This window comes from Cygnus atratus, chromosome 8, assembly GCF_013377495.2.
Source record: "Cygnus atratus isolate AKBS03 ecotype Queensland, Australia chromosome 8, CAtr_DNAZoo_HiC_assembly, whole genome shotgun sequence".
Lineage (NCBI taxonomy): Eukaryota > Metazoa > Chordata > Aves > Anseriformes > Anatidae > Cygnus > Cygnus atratus.
This window is the reverse complement of record NC_066369.1, coordinates 2,663,525-2,684,052: the sequence shown is the minus strand read 5'-3', so window position 1 is coordinate 2,684,052 and position 20,528 is coordinate 2,663,525. Positions and strand designations below refer to the sequence as shown.

At 50.8% G+C, this 20,528-nt stretch overlaps 1 long non-coding RNA gene across 2 annotated transcripts in view; it reads left to right on the top strand.

The window, feature by feature from the left end:
- Positions 1-14,972: 14,972 nt before the first annotated feature.
- The window catches only part of LOC118243644 (uncharacterized), a 43,132-nt gene continuing 37,576 nt past the window's right edge, over positions 14,973-20,528 (top strand). The window contains exons 1-3 of one of the 2 annotated variants that reach the window (XR_007708615.1): positions 14,973-15,878; positions 18,179-18,293; positions 18,428-18,599. This is a non-coding gene — a long non-coding RNA (uncharacterized LOC118243644). Of the gene's footprint in view, positions 15,879-18,178; positions 18,294-18,427; positions 18,600-18,621; positions 18,745-20,528 lie in introns of those variants that run through there. The other variant, XR_004777298.2, reaches the window with a different exon arrangement.

The window sequence follows — 20,528 nt, the reverse complement described above, 5'->3', positions numbered from 1 at the left end:
TGTGTGGGGAGAAGCACTGAAGCACCCTCAGCTCTGATTGCTGAAAGAGCGTGCCGATGTATTCGCTGGTAAATCTCAAAGCAGCTCTTCACAGCAGGACTGTGCATCACACGAGTGCAAGGGCTTGGAGTCCGGGTTATCCCCTCTCACAGGACTGAATTCAGTGGTCTTGGTGGGCACCCACAAGACAGCACTGCAAGATCCCAGCATTACCAGAGGCACGCTTTAACTCGTGCCTGCTACAGACGCCCATAGCAGCCAGCATGGGGCAGGAAGGCCCCTGACATGGGGTGCTGCCAGTCGTGGGGTGCTGCCTACTGAGGCTTCCCCGGGGCAGTGCAGCCCTGCAGCCCCAGAGGCACCAAGGGCGGCAGCACCCATAGCACCCCCAGCCCTGGCTCCACTTCCCGAGTCCTGCCAGCCCCAGGCAGGTGTACTGGCAGGCCTCTTCTGTGAAGGACCTTCACTGCAGACCTCTTCTGGGAGGGGCCTTCGCTGGTGGCCTCTTCTGTGAGGGGTTTTCACTGGTAGGCCTATTCTGTGAGGGACCTCTGCTCGCAGCGGGCAGGGCTGGGTGCCATCTCCTGGCCTTCACCTGCTCACCGTGACGCATATGCAAATATCTGCCATGGGACAAAATCTGGCAAAATTGTGTCTCCCAGCAGGGAAATTTTATGCCTTTGGCCCTCACCAGCCTTGTGAACCATGAGATTTGTGTGTGTGCAACCCTTGTAAGTCAGGGCTGGGAGAGCAGTGCATAAATAGCAGCTTTAAGGGCAATTGATGGCTGAACACCTACCATTCTCAAAGAAAAAAAAACACCGTCGTTCAGTGCACCAGCCCCTCTTTCAGCTCAGCTCACTGGATTTGGTGTAGATGAACATTGTTTACTTTTAAAATATCAGCTCTGGTGGAAGAGTGAGCTGCCAAGGAGAAATACAGCTTCTCTCCAAAGGTGCAGATTTTCAATTAAAAGTACAGAGGGAGAAACGAGACAAAACTTACAAGGAAAATTCAGCAGGCAAGGAAACAAGCCCTGTGCAACACTACAGTGAAGCTACCCACCTCCTCCTAGAGCAAAGCCAGAGCATATGCTGCACTTCAAGACCTCTTGTAAACACACCCCTAATTATGAAATCATTACCAGAAATCAGCATGATAAGGAAAGAAGAATTATTATATTAACCTGGGATCTTCAGTGCACTCTGAGGCATCACGAAGCAGCTCTGCTGCAGCCAGAGACTGCACACTCCCTCCTTGCTGCTGTTCAGCGAGTCACTTCTTCCCTTTAATCTCACATTAAAATCCTTTCTAGCCTACTCAGTTTATGGCTCTGTTGCTGCAAGGTGGTTTGTGGTGCTCGGTATGGCTAATCCTTGGGATCGCAGCGTATTGAGAACAGAATAATTGAAAACAGCTTGAAGCGGTAGTAGTTAGGCACACAAATCAATGACAGATAATCATTTAAGCACAAACCAAAACAGACATTTACATGGAAAACAATCACGGCCTTGGAGTTACACCCCCCTCGTGCCATGCGGAATCTTTCAGGGATTTGGCAGAGCACCCTCTGACGCTGAAGCCCGCTGCCAGCATGACCATCCCCTTGAGATGGTGCTGGCAAGCCTCTGCCCGGAACCTGAGCCCAGCTGCAGAGGTTTGCTGTGAAGGCTGTCAGGCTCCTGGCAGAGTAAAGCCCTACCACCACCCGAGCTCAGGACCCTCGTGGTGCCTGACGGCTGCCCAGAGCCCCCCAGCACACATGGGCCTTGCCGGGTGCCCTGCGCTGGGCATGGGCTGCGCGGGTGGCAGAGGAGAAGTCCCCTGCAGGGACTGCCTCCTGGCTTGCCCGTGCAGATGGGAGCACATATTTGCCTGTCATGTTCTGATGACAATCACATTTATACCAGCTGGTTGAAATGTTTTAATAAATGATTACCTGATGAGAACACTTTCTCATGGCTGCGGTGCTGATTTTTGCTCATTTTTCCCATGATACAAGTAATGGTTCAAATTCAAAAGCAGAACAAAACCAATAAAATGACAGCTTTAGATCTTTCTAAGCCTCTTTAGAAGAGCACCCAGGAACTTAAATCCCAGCTCACCTCAAGTGGCGACTCTAAGAAAACACACTGGGGATTTTGTTTGCTGACCGCCGGCTGTCCCAGGGAGCCTGGGGGGGCCAAGCTGCCACCCACTGGAGCGCCCGCTCCTTGGGCACGTGAGGCAGTGAGTGCTTCCACACCTGGGGCTGCCCTAGCTCTGAACCGCACATGCCGTTTCCTGGAGTTCAACGAGAAATCGGTGTTTGGGGTGAACTTCTCTACAGCAGCCTGGTTCAGAGACGCAGAAGCCCCCGGAGCATGTTCTCCTGCCCTGTGCCAGCCCGGCGGTCACTGCTCCCCCTGCACTGCTGGCCCCTGCTGCCACCGTACATGCACCCTGGTGCGGGTGTTACACACACGGGGAGCAGCTTGGACCGGCTGCTGATCTGATATGGCTTTGTCTTTTCTAGCTACTCACAAGTAGGTGAGTGGGACTTTCTCCCTGTTCTTTGGCCTTTTGCTTTAAAAGCATCAGCATCTTTACCAGGGAAGTTTCGAAACTTTAGATGCCAATTTTCTTTCCACTTTTTGTGACTCTGGTGAAAGGGTATTATTTATCAAACTAAGTATATATTATAATCTTTGCAAAATGGTAAAGATCAAAGACTACCTTGCATCAGACAGAATTACAGTGCCATAACATTTTATCTTGTTACAGCTGGTATCAATCACGATGTGACAGCAAGCTACAGAGAAGGTTTTTCCAGGCTGAATCACTGACACACGGCAACATCTGAAATATGGCAACCAGCTAGCATGTGCTTTGGGTGTGAAAGTGAAAAACCAGCAGCATAAGTAGGTGCCTTCAGTATCCATGTCATTAAGTGTAGCCATTTGGCAGTGAAATGTGGGCACAGGACTTTAATGGTGCCTGCAGCCATTGCACTGCTGCAACAAAAGAGATGAAAGCCTCTGAGAGTGAAGAGGGCTTGATTCCCATTGACAGCGATGACATTTCCAGTGATGGTCCCTGAGTGCACCAGGGTCTGCTGTATGATGCTGCCACCCCAGGGCACGGGCATCGTCCCCTCTCGCCGGGAGGATGCAGCAGCCACGCAGCAAGGCAGTGGGTGGCTGGCTGCAGGCAGGCAGGCAGCCCCCTGCAGCTGCCCAGCACCAGCACCAGCACCAGCTCTGCAGCTTGCCAGAGAGGGTTTGTTTAATGGCGGGGGGCGAAGCTTGGGAGTCTTTTCAGTGTGACCATGGAAAGGCTAAGGGAAGGAGTGAGGTTCCTCCTGGTCCTTCCCAGGGCTGTGCTAGGCTTGGCAAGTTTCACAGCTCCAGCACTTAGGATGCTGCATGCACTGTGTCCCCCAGACTTATAGCTAAGAACATCTAGTGGAGAATAGAATGGAAAGGGAAATTATGAGAAATCTGTTCTCATACACATCCCTTCCAGCATGGATGCATCCCTCCTCTCCATTTCCCAGGCCAGCCCTCTTTACTTCTCCTTGCAATACACACGAGTCCTAAAGCCACATCTTTTTGTGCTGCGCTGCTGCAAAGTGCCCCTGGGCTCCCAGCCTGGGGAGGACCCTGAGACCACAGCAGGAATGGGTGCATTTCCCAGAGCATGGGCAGGACATGCATGGGCCCCTAGGTGTCCCCTGAGGGTGCTGCACCCCAAGGGCACCTCACCGACCGCCCCAGCAGCATCGCAGTCTCATCAGGACCGGCTGTGAAGCCCGTGGGCACCCTGGAGCTCCATGCAGGGGCAGGAGATAGGATGCAGTGCTGTTGAGCGGGGTCGGTTCTGTATTAGGGTTGTATTAACATGATAATTTCATGACTTTGCTTCAAGCAGTCCTGCAATTTTTTCCCAGAAACTTCCATCCAGAGAGGGAACGCTTTCAACACAGTGAAGAGCAGAGGAAGAAACAAAGCAAATACAGTCGGGAAAGTACAAGGGTTCAACAAATTTAAACATCTTTGGTTTTCAGGATTATCCTGCTATTTCAATAGAAAACTGCATTGTTTTACACAAATTGCCCATCTTCAAATGCTCAGTCTCCTTTCCCTCTGTTGTAGAGAGCCACACAATGTACTTCCCAGCCAGTTACTAAAATGCTTCTAAAAACTTGCAGAATTATTTGAAAAAGGGCATTCCTATTCCTTATGCATAAAACATGCATGCATATTCATATAAAACATTTAGAAAAATTTGTACCAGTTATAATTAGCATGTTTTGTGCATCTATTTTCTTTGCTATTAAATAACAAATTTGTGGTAACCATAGCAACTGGAACATCACATGGTAGTGGTGCTATTTTGGGGATAACATAAGTACCTTTCTTAAAGAAGCATTCACACCTCTAAGCTATGAATTTTAATAATTTTCATGATAAAATATCTGTTGGGTAGATTGTATTCATCCCTCACTATAATGTTGATTTAGCGTGGAAAGCACTATCTTGTTTTGCATTGCCTATGACCACTTAGAAGCACCAGCAGGTCCTCTTGTTTTGCAAAAAGGCAAGAGAGTTTTAAGAAAGGAAGAGGACAAGCTATGTGACACATTAAAGAAACTCGGACTGAGGGGAAAAATACAATAAAATGAAGGATTTCTGTTATTGTTTCTGGGAAAGGAGCTAACATCAGTCTGGTAGCTCTTCGTGCTTGGATGGCGGAGAGCAAAAGGAAAGAGATGCTTCCATCCCAGTCTGGCATGGCTCCTGCTGGAATAAGTGGGAGGTGTTGCATGAGCTCTGCTGAAAGCTGGGAGAGGTCCCTGGGGACATCACAAGGGAACTCCTGGCCAGAAGAGACCAGCTGAGCCAGCAAAGCCAACTCCCTGCTGCTGCAGTCAGGTGTGCTCGAATACAGAGCACCTGCTGTGCACAATGCCAGGTGCCACAGGCCGTCCCATGTGTCTCAGAGCCTTGTACCAAATGAGATAAAAAGCAAGAGACTAAATGCCACAACAGACACTAAAAGAGATTAGGTGCAAATGAGGTCAGTGTCCATGTGCTAGGCTCCTGCTAGGGCAGGGATTCTCTTAAATGAAAAACATGCGTGACTTGCTGGAGCCCCACATCACAGATAAGAACAAAATGCCTCAAGAATCCCTGCCAGAGTCATGATAAATTGAAGAAAAAAATGGAAGAAATTTCCTTCAGTGTCTGAAATTGGTAATTCAGTTAATCATGAGCATGTAAGTAGGATGAACCAAACAGGCACCCATGAGAAATGAATGCCATTAAAACCATCCTGCCCACACTGACACACTAATGAAAAATGCTGGTTGACATGATTAATTGTTTTATCATGTGAATGTCTGTGTAGATGAAACCACCCTGAGACATCAGGATGGTGTTATCCATCTCCCACACCAGAGGTAACAAAGGATCATTCACCCTGGGTGGCTCCTGCACAGGTGCCTTGGGTTAACACACACACTAAAGAGGCCACATGGGTCTGAATCACTCAGATCAAATTTGCCTGCCAAAATGGAGCTTGGAGCATGGGAGTTTTACCAGGAGGTGAAGAAAGGCTCTAGGACTGATGATAAGAGCGATGGATCTGAGCTGCACAGAGATACAACAAGTATATGCAATAGGTGAGGGGTTGTAGGGTCAGCAAAGGATGCTGTAGGGCTGTTCTGTACCTCTGTTTCTGTACCAAAATAGTTTGGGTAGTGGCCCTTCCTTTGTGAAAGTTCACTTTTGCTTACTGCTGGTTGGTTTTTAAGCACAACCTGATAGGATGTGTGTGAATGGCTCAAAGCTATGCCAGGGGAGGTTTAGACTAGATATAAGGAAGAATTTTTTTACCGTGGGGATGGTCAGACACTGGGACAGGCTTCCTAGTGAGGTGGCTGATACCCTACGCCTGTCAGTGCTGAAGAGGCCTTTGGACAATGCCCTCAATAGCATGCTTTGACTTTTGGTTAGCCCTGAAGTGGTCACGCAGTTGGACTTGATCTTTGTAGGTCCCTTCTGACTCAACTGTTCTATTCCACCTTTTGTAGGAGTAAGGAGAAGAGCAGAAATAAGTTATTTTCAAAACAGTAGGTTTTCAATATTATAAGCTATGAGTTGTTAGAAACTGCTAAAATGTTCCTTTTCAATCCTTTTAAAACAAAGGATTTTGATTCAAGAAGTGTTATAGTTAAGGAACGTGTTCACAAATTTTAAGGTCATACACTTTGTTTTTTCAAAACTGGCAAATTCTGGTCAGCCGCAGCCAACCCTTACTTGATTTTCATGCTTGATCTACCCCAAAATAACCAATCCTGTATGGAGAGGCCCTTCTTTGTCTGTGTCCTGTGCTGGTGGCCAGCACTCAGCATGCTGGGGCTGGGCTGGTAGTAGCAAGGCCCTGCCCTCTCCTCCCAGTCAGGCCAACACTGCATAAGAAAAGTCCTGGGGAAGGCTGGCAATGTGTAAGCACACGGCTGGCCATATGCACTTCTGGCAGCCCTGGTGGGAGCAGGAGGAAAGCCCTTAGGGACAACAAGGGTAAGTTGTACACCGTGCTGCTGGGCTTCCTCCATCTGTGCTGCCCCACAGGAGCCTCCCAGCCCGTGTCTTGTTTAGGCCGGAGAAGAAGAGAACAAGACTTGGAGGATGCAAGCAAGCGATAAAATACAAAGCAGTCCTTTTTCTTATATAGTAAATGAATCACTTTCTGCCATGCCTTTTGTTAAAGCTCTTAATCCAGTCTGTAAATAGGGACTTTCCCTTTGGACTGACTGTTTAGATATAAGACTTAGAGCTGATCTGAAGTAATGGGATCAGAAAATAGAAGATATATATCAAAGAGAATGATATATACGCTTGTGCTAGCGAGCTCGCTCCTGCAGCAGCCCCATGCACTGTACGCAGATGTGGGTGAGCACAAAATGGGCCCCCAGGAATACCACAGCCAGGCGAGGGCCATGGCCACTGAACCTGTCCCTGTGACCCCAGGGCCACCTGTCCACCTTCGGGCTCTGCCAGGGTCCTCCACAAGGAGGTGGGGATGCAGGAGGTGGTTTCACTGCCTGGCCTGGGCCTGCCAAATGCAGGAGGAACCCAGCACTTCGGGGTGCTGGAAGCAGAGGCTGGCGGCCCTGGGCCTTAGAAATGGCAGGGGGTGACCTGACCAGGAGGAAAACCCGTCAAAACAGAAACTCAGGGTAGAGGGAAACCGTAGCCAAAAATTAGATGATTATGAAAGAAACTTTTTCACATTTGTGAAAGAACAATTTATCTGACTTATGCTACCCAAACTTTTATAATTAATCTGTATCCTTTTTGGGGATTTCCTTAATGCCACGCCATACCCTTCTGTGAGTACGGCAGTGGCAATGCATTGTGCTTCCTGGCTTTGGAAACACTCCAACTCATAGTTGGTTTCTGCAGGAAAAATTCCTGGAGCTTCACATACTTGTCTTCCTTCCAAAGAGCCCTCTGACACGGGCAAGGGTTTCTGAAAGCCTTAATCATTTTCTGCTCACTGAAAATCCGCACTGAGTGAACAGGAGTTCTTACCAAGTAAGAAATTAGACACGAGCTGGAATTTCTATTGTGGTTCTTAAAGATTGACATAAAAATAACTTGAGAATATAAATACAATGTGTATATTTTTATTTTAAATGTATAAATAACTGAGCCACTTGCACTCCATTTTGTACTTAAGAACATCCAGATGCCATTTGATTCCCTTTATATTTTCCATGACAATTTATCATCAGATTATTTTTTTCAGTAGGTACTACTAATCCCCCAAATACTTAAGAAGACACTTGAAGTAATACAAAGAGGTAAGCCTCAAACCAGTACCATTTGGGTCATTTGGAAAAAGTTGCCCTGAATAGAGGGCTCCAAAACCAAAGTGGACTTTTTTTACTTCTTGTGTAAACCACGTGGAAGGTCACACATCAATAAATAGACCGAACAGAAAAAAATACCTGAAAAAAATTTCTCTGCTGCTGCCTAGATATATTTTACACATCAGCAGAAGTAATAATCAATATCTGTGGCAGCTGTTGGCCTGAGCAAATTTCCTTCCCTGTTGAAAGCTCCGTGTTAGTGCAGCGTGCCAGCTGGGGACACAGCAGCATGAGCTGCAGCTTCCCAAAGGAGGGAGCAAGGGGCTCTGCTGCCTGGCATGGCCCCTGATTCCTAAGGTCCAGATCTGTTGTTTGTTACAATTGCAGCTCTTTCTCTGAATGGCATGAGTAATGGACATGCATCCATGTCCAGACTCTCTTTAAAATGATCTTTATTGCCTCTGTACGCTCTTCTCAGTGGCACGGGCAGATCTTTCTATACTGGTCCTGTTTTCTTCTTGAAGTAAACCTGCTATCTGTCAAAGTCAGAAGTTACATTATGAACATTTAAAATGGTTGCAGGTATTTGTATTAATGTGTTTACTCCTGAACGGCAGGAAGCTGTGAAAAGTTTGCTTTCAAATAATTCCTAACATATCTTTTAAAATATCTGTAAAGGAGATGTTTTAATCCAACCACACAAATAACAACCAGTTTATAATTTTTGTTCTCTGCTTTATGTGCTATAAACACTTGAACATCTCCAACTTCAAATATAAAGCCATACTATTTAAAACGCTTGGAATAAACACCTTCTTTGACTTCAGCATCAGTATGAGCGTTACTAAAAGATGTGTCCTTCACAGCCCACTTCAGCTTTACACTGAAAAAGCCTTCATTTCAGTTGCATTACATCTCAACTAAGTCAACTAATAAGCTGGAATGGCAGACAATGGCATGGCACCACATCAGATGCTGATGCAAAATGATGATCCAGTGGTGAGAGGCTTGCCACACAGCTTGTCTTTCCATACTCATCGTGTCTCTGGTGGGCTTGGGGTGGGGTGCTGTGACCCCAGGGCTTGCTGCAGATGTCTTACTGCTTTCTGAGTTCACCTGGAACAAGCTTTGTCAAGTCTGTGTGCTGGTCCTCCATGGATAAAGGAGATCTAATGTTTATCAGCACTGCAAAGGCATCAATGCCTCCAAAAAGGCCTTTAGGGTTCCTTGTGAGGAAGATGGTATACAGCGTAAGAGATGAACAGGATAGAGAGATGAAGGGTTAATGTTCCGCCACAGGTTATCTATCTCTTACCTTTCAGGAAATCTATTATGAATTCATGTCTTTGTTTACATCAAAATTGTTTACATCAAAATTGTTTTACATCAAAAAAAGAGATCTGGGTACCTGTTTAGAGAGAGGGTGACATGGAACTATATATGTTTTACCTAAAAAATATTTGTTGATAGAGAGCAGATAAATGTGTAACTGCATAGTAAGGTGGAGAGAGGATGAGATTAAATGTTCAGATACATACACTAATTAGAAAGGATGTGTACATCCACATATAGAGAACCTGACAGTGAGAAAATGACAGAGATCCAGCACTACAGTGAATTATAAATGTCAAATTACAAGGATGCATGTAAAAAAAGCTTGTAACTGGTAGGAACTAAACTCTGTATTTAAGTGAAAGCTATTGCCTTTATCATCTTCTTAAATCCCTCTAAGGTGTTCTGTCATTCACTGTCAATTTTTTTACGGAAGATAATAAGATATATGTCACACAAGTGTCCAAAACTGCTTCTCTGCCATTGCCGGGACACACCTATATATATATGTATATATATATTTATAAACTATTCTATTTTTTTGAAAGAACAACATGAATATTAAGCAGGAGGTCTGCTTAAGTATTAGCAGTCAATTACAAAATGTTTTTTCCCCTCAGATGTGATAAAATCTAGCACATGATGCCGAAAACATAGGGGAAAAAAGGAACAAGCAACGTGTGTTCAGATTTGGCTATGGACTCAGTAGGCTGTCAGAGAGTCATAGGATGCACAATAAAAATGGATGCTAACTAAATTTTGATGTGCAAGAGCATGTGTTTAATTTGTAAGATGTTTTGTTTAATTAAAAGGTAAATACCTTTTATAATTCTTCTCACAGACTGCTTGAGAGCAGCAACAACACCTACAGAGCTCTCAAGATGACTGAAGAACTTCTTTGATGCATCTGATCCATGGGGTAGGTACATTTAAATGAGAACAGTTCACTCTTTATTAAGTGAGGGTTTTGAATTTACACAAGATTGCTTACTGCTTCTAAAAACTGCCAGACATCAGTTGCAAGATGTTAGCTGCATGAAGCACGTAAACTACTCTATCATGGAAGTGTGCTAAAAATCCCCCCTGCGAGTAGTCGACTCAGAGCCAACATTCACCCTAGCACAGACAACTTGCATCAAGCCAAGGTGTCACCTATGTAAGAAGGCATGTTCACCAAACCCCTCTGCATACATGGTGCCCAGTGGTCACGTCTCTTTGAGAATTGCTTTCCTTAATTATATCCTCTCCTTTCACGCAACCCCTGAGCTTGTAGAGCTTACAGCTCGTTTCCATCTCCTGTAAGGCCCTGAGGTTCACACACCCCGGTCCAGCTCAGGGCCCTGTACCCAGCAGAGCCCAGCATCTGCCCCGGGGTGCTCCTTGCTCCTGTGGGCTGGGGTTGGGGTGAGGTGTCACATCAGGCACATCTGGTGTGAGGAACGGCACTGTTGAACGGAGCGCAGGGGGCACTGAGCACTGCCCTGTCACCCTGCTGTGTCTGCAGTTGTGCTCTGGGAGCCGGGCATCTCCTGCCAGCTGTTCAGTGGTACTTGAAAAGCACAGGAGAACCGCCCGGCTCCACGAGATGGCTGCCTCTGCTACCAGCAGGTCCGGGGCAGCACTGCCAGCCGGCAGCTCTCATTTTGTTAGTTTGCCTTTACCTGACAAGAAGGGCTGGGGACAGGCACAGGCTCTCCAGCGTGCTGAAGCTGAAGCCTGTTCTGCTCAGAGGGTCTGATCGTATCAGCCTCCAGAGAATCCATGTCTGGCACTCCCAGTCTGTTGTTCATATTGGTTCTGTCTCAACTGAGCTATTTCTAACAACGAAGAACATATCTGGGAGAGTTACAGTTTGCTGTAATCATATTTTTCCAGTTTTTCTCTGTGATAATTACTCCCATAAATATCATTGCTTCACCTCAGCTCAATAGAGTGCTCTCGGTTTCTGCGCTCAGCCTCAACCTTCCAAATTCCGACTGCAGTGGAAGGACAATGATAATATTTGTTATTACTGCAACCACTCGAGCTGAGGATCTGTCAGGGTTTCCATTTCTGGTCTGGTTTCTGTGCTGTATTAGCTGATCAAAAATTGTCATCGGAAATGAAAACTGGGAGAGATAATGCATTAAATTGTGCATGTGTGTTTAAATAATAATAATAAGGCTTTGACTTTGTCTCAACCAGACAAAAACTTGAGAATCGGGATTCAGGATACAGCTTTGCAGTTAAACATGTCTGACTTCGCTGCTGGCCTTTGGTTATAGTTCAATTTAATTTTTTTTTAATAATCAATGGGCTGCAGATCTCAGGAATTCCAATCCCAACCGTATTTACTGCCCAACAGCTTTTAGGATAGACCCTTAAAGAAGATTTTATAAGACTAGCGGCTATTCTTAATGGTCAGGTAAGAGTCCTAGACAAATTTGGACTCCAAAGTTGCAGACACTGGCAGCACAGAGAAAGGAGGCACTTGGTCTGAGAGCACACAGTGCGAGCAAGTGTATTGGAGACAAAAAGAGATGAGGGCAGGAGTATTACTGTTCCTCTTTTAAAACTGGGGAAATGTGGCAAAAGATTTAAGACTTGCCAAAGTTACCCGTTGTCTATGGCAGACCTGGTGTTTAAACCAAAATCTCCAGATTTCTAATGTACCCTCTTAACTACAAGGCCATCCTTCCTCTCCAGATGATGATATATAGGTATATAAATGTGCATTGATGTAGTGCCAAGTTATAAACCACAAGCCTTTCAGAACTCATGTCCCTGATAGATTGCGAAAGAACTTGAAGTCAGGAGAATTGTGGTTTGTCTGACCTTATGCTAATCATTCTCCCTACTTGTGTCTTGGTCAAACTGAAAACGGATAGAATAATGAACCCTTTTGAAAACCGTATTTTCTGGGTGTTGGTCGTGACCCAGTTTTCATAAGTTGCTAGGATATTGGGATAATCAGGGAAATTAAGATTCTATCTTATGAGACAAGACTAAAAAGCTTGATTTAAACAAAGGAAATGATGAGAAGGAATATTAGTACACTGTGAGGGGAGTAAATATCAAAACTAATTAAGTTCAAGGACAAAACTGGCATCTGAACAAATGGATATAAACGGGCCCCTAATAAATGTAAGCTGGGAATCTTAAGAAGCTGAGTTATGAGATTCTGGAACAGCTTTCCAAGGGGAATAGTAGGACCAGAGACAGTGAGTGCCTTTTAAATGGATCTTGATCAGTCTGTGAAATGGGTATCATGCTTGAGAAACCAGAGTTAGTCTCTCGGGCCACACAGGCCCCGTGTTTCCAAGTAACATGCAGTTAGGATGCCTTGGCCATATTCTGGAAAAAAAGAAGTAGCCAGTCCCAATGTGTATCAAGTTATGTCACGTATGTTTTGTTTTTTTTAGGTTTCTCCTTCAAGAGAGCTTCTTCAATTCCCTGATTATCCCACCAACCTAGCACTTGACTCTCCTCAGCCTTTCCAGGTAATCCTTCCCTGCCCTCAAGCAGCCACGCAGCAATGCTTTATCTTTAGACAGAACAGCTCGGGGTGGCGTTGAACCCGGAGCTCCTGGTGCCCGCTGCCGAGGGCAGGAGGGCAGGGACACGGGGGCTGCCCGCGGCCCACCAGCGCTGCTGTCCCGGCGCAAACCGCAGCGTGCCGTGGCCGGACCCCTCGCCCCCTCGCCGCCAGCCCAGTCGGGACCCCGCGCCCCTCTCCGGGCGGCCGGCAGGGGGCTCCGCCGCGCCGCGCAGGCGGGATGCGGCCGCGGGGGGCTCGGCTCCGGGAGCGCGGCCGGCCCGCCCCCAGCCCCCTGCCGGGGGTTTGCAGCTCCCCGCTGCCGCAGCTCCGCGGGGGCGGGCGCGGAGCCCCCCCGGAGCCCCCCAGCGCCGCCGGGAGGGGCGAGGTCGGCGCGACCCGGAGCCCCCGGCCGGGCGAGGCGGCGGCTGCTCGCAGACAAAAGGCGCCGCGTGTGCGGGGCCGCCCCCGCGGGCAGCCTGCGGCGGGGACGGGGCGGCCCTGGCCGGAGAGAGCGGCTCCGGTGCCGGTCCTCGGGGCGGCGGCCAAAGGCCGTGTGCTAACCCCGGGTAGGGCGGAGAGATAAAGGGGATAAAACAGGGGGTCGTTGTGAATCTGTGGTCAGGTATAGGAAAAAGAGAGCATTTTTTTTTTGGTCATTGAATTATAAGCAACGATAATTAGATCGCTTTAATATTGTTTTCTTTCCCCCCCTCTGGTAGAGCATCGCGAGCGTTACCAATAAGGGGGCACGGAGGATTTGGGCTGCGGGCGGTGCGGAAAGTTGCTGCTGCCCCCTTGGGCTTGGAAAGCCGCCCCTAGGGGCCGTGGGCCGTGGGGAGGGGCTGCTGCCGGGCTGCCCTCGGCAGGGGTAGGCGCTGTCCCCCCGCTTCCCGGGGGCTCTCCCTTGGAGCAGGAGCAGGAGCGGGAGAGGCCAACTCTCAAGTTGTGCCCGGTGGGAAAGTCGCCCCGACCGGGATCTCGCTTTGTTCCTCGGCAAACCGTGGAAAGGGCAGGCTTTGGTCGAGCAGCTTCTCCTAGTCATATGGGGAGAAAGAGAAAGAGAAGACAACGTGTCCGCAGAGCGGCACCTGCCTCCTCCTGCCTCAAATCCTCCCGGCCGGGGGTGCAGGAGGGCAGCCAGGGCAGCGCTCCCTGCCCGCCTGTGCCGGCTCCCCCCGCTCCTTGCCCCTCCTAAAGACCCACGTCCGAGCCCTCGTGGTGCGGAATCGGCCCCAGTGAGGTCGGATTTTTTTTCGGAAAGGGGCCCTGGGGTGCGGAGCCCGGCAGCTCCTGCCTGCGCTCGGTCCCTGCCGCGGCTGGGACTTGACCTGCAGAGGGCAATAGTTGGACGCAGATGCTAACAAAGGCAGCGAGGCTCCTTGGCTCGGCACGGTGGCCGGGACCCAAGAATGCTGTGTAGGTAGGCAGCGGTGCTTAATTAATGTATATTGAAACAAAAGATCGGCTAAATTGTTTGATTTGTCTTTAGGCTACGTTTTCAAGGCTAATCTAATTCATAACCGTTAGATTTATTCTAAAGAGATTAACACAAACTTGCAGGAGGGGCACGCAGTTAACTCCAGAATTACCCTGAACACCGCTTGTTTACCGGAACGTGGACGTGCGGCCGGGCGGATCTGTACCGGGGCTGTTGGCATCCCCCTGCCTAGCCGGAAAGGAGCGGGAGCTGCCCGGCTGGGGGCGGCGATCGCGGCAGCCTCGGTCCGAGGAGGCCGCCGGCGCCTGGGGCGGCGGTGAGGGGCAAGGGGCCATTGTCTGCGCCCGGCCGCCTCCGGCTGCGGGGGGTCGGGGGGGCTGGGGGACCTCCTGGCAGCGCCCTCCCCCAGCCCCGGGAGTGGCGGAGCGCACCCCTACGGGGGGACTTTGTCTCCCCGTCTGCCTGGGTAGACGCGGCAGCCGTAGACGTCTGCGGCTCGCGTGCATATATAGTGCTTTAATAATTACATATACGTCTCTGTAAGCTCATTATTCAGGAAAGACTAGAAAACGCGAGCAAATTGGAGTGTTGGCAGCAGGGGTGATTGCAGGTCTGGATGCACACTCCGTCTCTTCCCAACTCGCCGCCCCCTTCCTCCCCCCCCCCGCCCCCCCCCCCCCCCCCCCCCCGATCATATTTATCTGAGATTATGTCAAATTTCACTGATCGGAAATGTCTTGCCCAAAAGCAATTCCCGCTGGAAAAAGTCAAAAGGGTTCCTGGCATTAAAACGACCTTGCGTCATTCCTGATGAAATTAGCAGCGCTGCATGTTTAGAGACTTGCTATGGATGCACTTTGGTCACAGTAAGAAGTCAGAGATTTGGGGTCTAATCCCCTGTCTGAGCAGGAGCCGTCTGCTTTCACTAGCTGCGAATCCCGAGACCAGCACTCGAAAGCGTCTTAGACCCGCAGTCCATTTTTTACTTGTCTTTAAGTGCAAGTGATGGGAATTGCTAACCTCGGCTAAGAAAATTTCATTTCCCCCATCCTGCTAAACGGTTCTGGTCGACATATGTTTGTTATCAGAGAGAAGTGCTACGAACACAGAGCCATTTTCTTAGCAGCTCTTTGACTCTGTGTTACCATAGTCCCACACGGCATTGGTCCTTTCCCGTTGGGAAGTCATGAATAAGAGACTGTGAAGCTTGCACGTCAGATCTTCCTCAATTAATCCACCATTAGCATGTTTGGGATCCTCTACTGGATGGTTAACAGCAGCTTTGGTAACTATATGCTGTCCATACCCAATTATGCTCTGCTAAAAATGAACTCTGCAGAACAACCTTCCTGAGCTGTCAGTGTCTCCCGTTTTCCTATTTTAACGCTTGTGTGTAGTGGCAGGCGACAGATGGTGTAGATCAGATCGATTTGATTGCATTAGGCGATTTTTTTTCCTCCTCTCCCCCCCGACTCCTTTTCTGGAAGCCCACATTCAGCTGAGAGGCGATCGCCGGGGACATGGGAAGCAAGAGCAGCCGCCGATGTGTGAAAGCAACGAGCCACGGCCAGCCAGAGGCGCCGGGGTCCCTTCCCGGGGTTTGTTAACATGGTAATCCGGCACCAGGAGAGAAAGCTGCTTTCTGCTGCCCAGAGCCCGTTCCCCATCACACATCAGATGACTCCCTGGTTTTACACACAGTTGGAGTTCTGCTTGAAACCTGGATTTAAAGGGTAAGCACTTCAATAGAGGTGGATTTCTGGTGGTTACTCGGGTAGGTGGTGAGGAGAGCGAGGTTCCAGCGATTTTAAAAAGAGGCTGCCTTTTAGCGGGGATTAATATTTTCTTCTTCCTCCTTTCTTTCTTTTTTTTTTTTTTCTGTCGCGTTCTCCCCCCCCCCCTCCTTCGCCCCCCTCCCACCCGCGAGCCCCCTAATTCCGAACAATTTCTCGCACGGAGAGACACCGCGCCTCTCTATTGACGGATGGGCTCTAGGATCGATATCCCCCCCTCTGAAATTTGCTTTTCGTGGCAAACCCGAGCTCTGCTCGGAGCTCCGCTCCTGATAGCTTAATTGTTTCATCCCCTCCACCCGTTCCCCTCCCTTCCGTCCCCCCTCCCGGGGCACGGCACAGCCGGTGCAGGCGCCCCCGGGGGCCCTTCCCCGGCCTCCCCGGGGCCGGGTCTCCGGCTCGGGGGGCTCTTTCGGCGGGGGAGCGGGGCGGCAGCGCCGGATAAAACATGGCTTTCGGGAGCCGGCGAACAAAGGTATTTAACGCCGAGGCTGCGCCGCCACCGGCGCTGCCCGCATGCGGCGGCGGAGGTGCGAGGTGGGCGCTGCGCGGGGGGCCGGGGGCGAGCGGGGCGGCGGCGGCGGGGCTGCGGCGGTGCTGGGCGCTGGTGCGGAGCTGTCCGGTGCCCGGTGCTGAAGGCCCGCGGCTGCCGGGCCGGGCCGGGGCGCGGGGAAGTTTCGGAAGGCGCCGAATTGGCGGAGGAGCGGGGGGGGGGGGCGATTTTTTAGGGAGGGGAAGGGCAGTGTCGGAGGGACGGGGCTAGGGTGAGGATGGAGCCGCGCGGGTTTTCTTTGCTGCGGGAATCGCACTCTCTATTTTTTTATTATTTATTTATTTATTTATTTTTGCTTTAAAAAACGCGGAGTTTGGACTTCTGCCTGATTCTCGATGCATTTGTGGAGCGCCTCCAAATTTCGGAGAATACCAGTCTAGGTGTACCACGTAGCGTGTTTTCGCCATGACTCGGTGCATTTTACTTTTCCAAACGGCTTTTGTTCAAGTTGAAGGCAACCCACGGCATCAGTTATTTCAGTTCTAACGGCGGCTAATGGGGTTACAGCCTTCAATTTCACAGCGGGGAAAAATTACAGTGTTTGTTATTTACTTTCTATCTGCCATTTAAAATGTAACTTCAAAGCTTCCTACGGTAGAGGAATATAGGAAATTACACCGAAAAGGAGATTAAAATAGAGGAGAGTTGGATTATTATTTTTTTTTAATTTTATTTTAGATAATGTGGCTGTCAAAGTGGTGTGGTTTGTTTTTTTTTTTTTTTCTTTCTCCCTTTGTTTTTTTCCTTTCTTTCAAAGAGGCAAGAGCCTGTGGTACAAAACAAATGCTATCTTCTCGTAGCTTTTCGGAGGAAGCATAGTGGCAATATGTCAGGGGAGCCGAGAGCTCGTGTTGAGGAAGGAATCTGGAGTAAAAGCCAGCATCTTGCATTAATTTCATTTGGAATCTAATCAACAAGCTGGTCAGTCGCAGAGCGCGCTGGATGATGAGAGCTGTGCGTGCTGCACAGTCACTGCTGGCTGGGGGAGCGCGGGGCGCCCCTGCGGTGTGCGGGAGCTGTGACCGCGCGGTGCTGGCTCCTGGCCCCCTCCCCACCACTCGCACGGAAGCTGTCCTTAGCGTTAGGAGCTGGGGGCAAATGAGACGGAGAAGTTCCTGATCGCCAGGCGAAGTGTGCCGTGCCATGACGTTGCAGAGACCCTTTCTGTTCAGTTGGCGAACAATAAACGTTTATTATCGCCGCGGCGGATCATCAGACAAAGCTTCCCCCTTCCGCCTCCCCCAAGTACGAGCGCTGCTGATAAGGGAACAGCTCCGGGTGACGGGCAGAGCCGCAGGCGCGATTTGGCGAGAACTTCTTTTATTCCCACTCCCGGTCCTCTGCGCCTCGCAGCCCGGCGCCGCGGTGCGCTCCGGCTGCCTCGGGGCTGGGCGCTCCCCGGCCCGCGGGGCGCGGGGCCTGGCGGGGGAGCGCCTCCGCTCAGCGCCGAGCCCTCGCTGCCTCTCGCTCTGCTTTCCTTTCTCTGCGTCGCTTTCCTTCCCGCCCGCCCTCCTCTCTCTCGGTAGCGCAGCGAGTCACTGTTGAGTCAGGACTCGTAAAACGCGTTCGCAAAGCCCAGACGAAAAGTCTCTCAGGCGTGGCTGCTGCCGTATCGGAGCTCTTCCGAGCCCACCTATGCAAACAGATTTGTAATATTTGTGTGCTTAACCGTGCGTCTCTTTTACAGGAATCTGTTGCTGCGTGTGACATCCCTTGCGAGCTCCCAGGGAGAACTGATGGAGCATACAGCTAGGGAATAGGATGCCGGAGAAGCGTGGAGGAAGAGACCGGGCAACCACCAGGTAAACTCAACCTTACTTTGATTTATTCCCACTCGCCTTGCCAGCAGGACCCTGCCCGCCCCAGCGAGGCAGCGGGAGCGCAGAGGAACTGTCCGCGTGTGTTAAACGCCCGCTCCTCTCCTTTGCCTCCGCAGGACGGGAAGGCACCGCGCCCGCTGGATATGGGACGGGATCGCTCGGCTACCCTTGTGGATTCTCCTTCTGCTAGAGGGGAATTATAGTTATGGATTTATTGCCCCGGTGCAGCACTTCCAGCAGCAGCAGCAGCAGCAGCAGCAGCAGCTTTCTGACTCTCTTCGGTGACGGGTATTCTTGGGTGGATAATACGGATTACGTTGTTATTGCTTAAGAATACGCGTAGTCGAGGAGAGTACCGGCGGCGGGCAGGCAGGCAGGCAGCGCGACCGCCCCCAGCCCACCAGCTGGCTCCCAACCTCCTCTAGTTGCCAAGGTAGCACCTTTTCCATCTTTTCCTACGCTTTGCAATGTGTCGCTCTGTCTGGGTCTCTGCCGGGCGGGGGGAGCTCGGACGCCCCGTCCCCTGCGGGGGGGTGCCCGCCCGTGGGTACGTGTGTGTATGGGGGGGCTGGGGGGAGGGGGCGATCCTGGGGCCGGGGGTTGCGCAGGGCCGGGGCTGCGGGGGGGGGGGGGCCCGTGGGACCGGGGCCGGTTCTGTCCCTCCCGGGGACCCCCAGCCCACGCCGCGCCCGCTGCCCCTCGCCCCTCTCCAGCGGGGAGAGAGGGGCGGGGACGGGGGCCCCGCCTGCCGAGGGTTCCCCCCCCTTCCCCCGGGTCCCCCCCCGTCCTCCCCCCGGCACAGGGGCTGCCCGCGGGGCAGGGGCGGCCGCGGCTCCGCCCGCAGCCGGCAGCGGGGCCCGGGATGCCGCCCCCTCCCCAGCCGGGCTCCGCGGGGGCGGCCGCGGCCCCTTGCCCGCAGCAGCCGGGCCGTGCGGGGCGGGAGCTGGCGAGCACCGAGCCGGCGGCCCCCTCCTCCGCCCCCTGCCCTGGCTGCGGGGACGCCGAGGGGCTGCCGGTTGTGGCCGGTTGCTTCGAGGGGGTGGCAGCCCCCTAATCCTTGTCCCCCGGTAACGACGTCGTGAGGGCGGAATTAAGGGCTGCCCACCCTCTAAGAGCCCGGCAGCCCCCGAAGCCCCAGGCTGAGACACATGGCCGAAGCCAGGGCCGAGGGGTTGGTTCCCTGCCGGGGCTCAGGTGGTGGCTGCTCTGCCCCCTTCAAAGGGCTGAGGGCTCCCCCAAAGGTACCTGCAGGTGGGAGATGCGAGCAGAAGTGTTGATTCCCGTTACTGTCCCAGCCATGCCCCGTTGCTTTAACACAGAGCAGGTGCATCTGTCCCTCTCGCCAATCTCAGCAGCAGGGCACGGGCTTTGGTTAAAAGCCTGGCTGGCCTTTACGAATGCTGTGCTTAGGAAAATCAAGGCATAGCATTTTCCCCTGCTCCCCTACCCCCAAGACTACTAAAGCAAGAAGCAGGAGGTGATCGCCTTTCCGTTCCCGGTTCGAGACTTCTCTGCACACCCCCATGATCCCAGGTCTTGTTGCCACATAATGGCAAGTGTGAGACCGCATTTCAGCCTTACGTGAATTAGATCAGAAGCCATTTTAAAGCAAGACCAAGGGCACTGTGATGAGTTAGCCTTTTTGAATGGATCCTTCCCCAGGCTCAGCTTGGATGAGCATGAGAATGATTTTTAATATGGGCAAGCCAGATGTGGGGTGATCGTTCAGTTGTGAGTGCGAGGCGGGATCATGGAGAATGTCTTTCACTCTCTCTTGCTTAGCAATTGAAAGGCCATCTATGTTCTGCTTAATTATTTCAAACAACTGCCAAAGGAATCTTACCCTGTTGCCTTCAATAGCGCATGGAGCTCTCATTGTTACGCAGACGTGTGGATCTGTTATTCTTTAGACACATCTTTGATGCTAGCACTCTGATCCTCGTGTTTCTCTAATACCACTTGAAAGCGGATTTTTTTTCTTGTAGTTTAGTATGTTCAACAGCCTCAGAAATAATGTTAAATTATGCTTTAAAAAGACACGTTTAGCTGCTAAATTATAGTCAGTTCAGCACCGTAACACATCCGCATTCACAAGTGCTGCAAGAACAGCGATGGAAACACTATTTTAAACATCCAGGTTTGTATTACAAACCTTCCTCTGATCTGAGCTTTTAGTTGACATTTTCCCTTGAGTCATGACTTAGAGTATTATCAGGA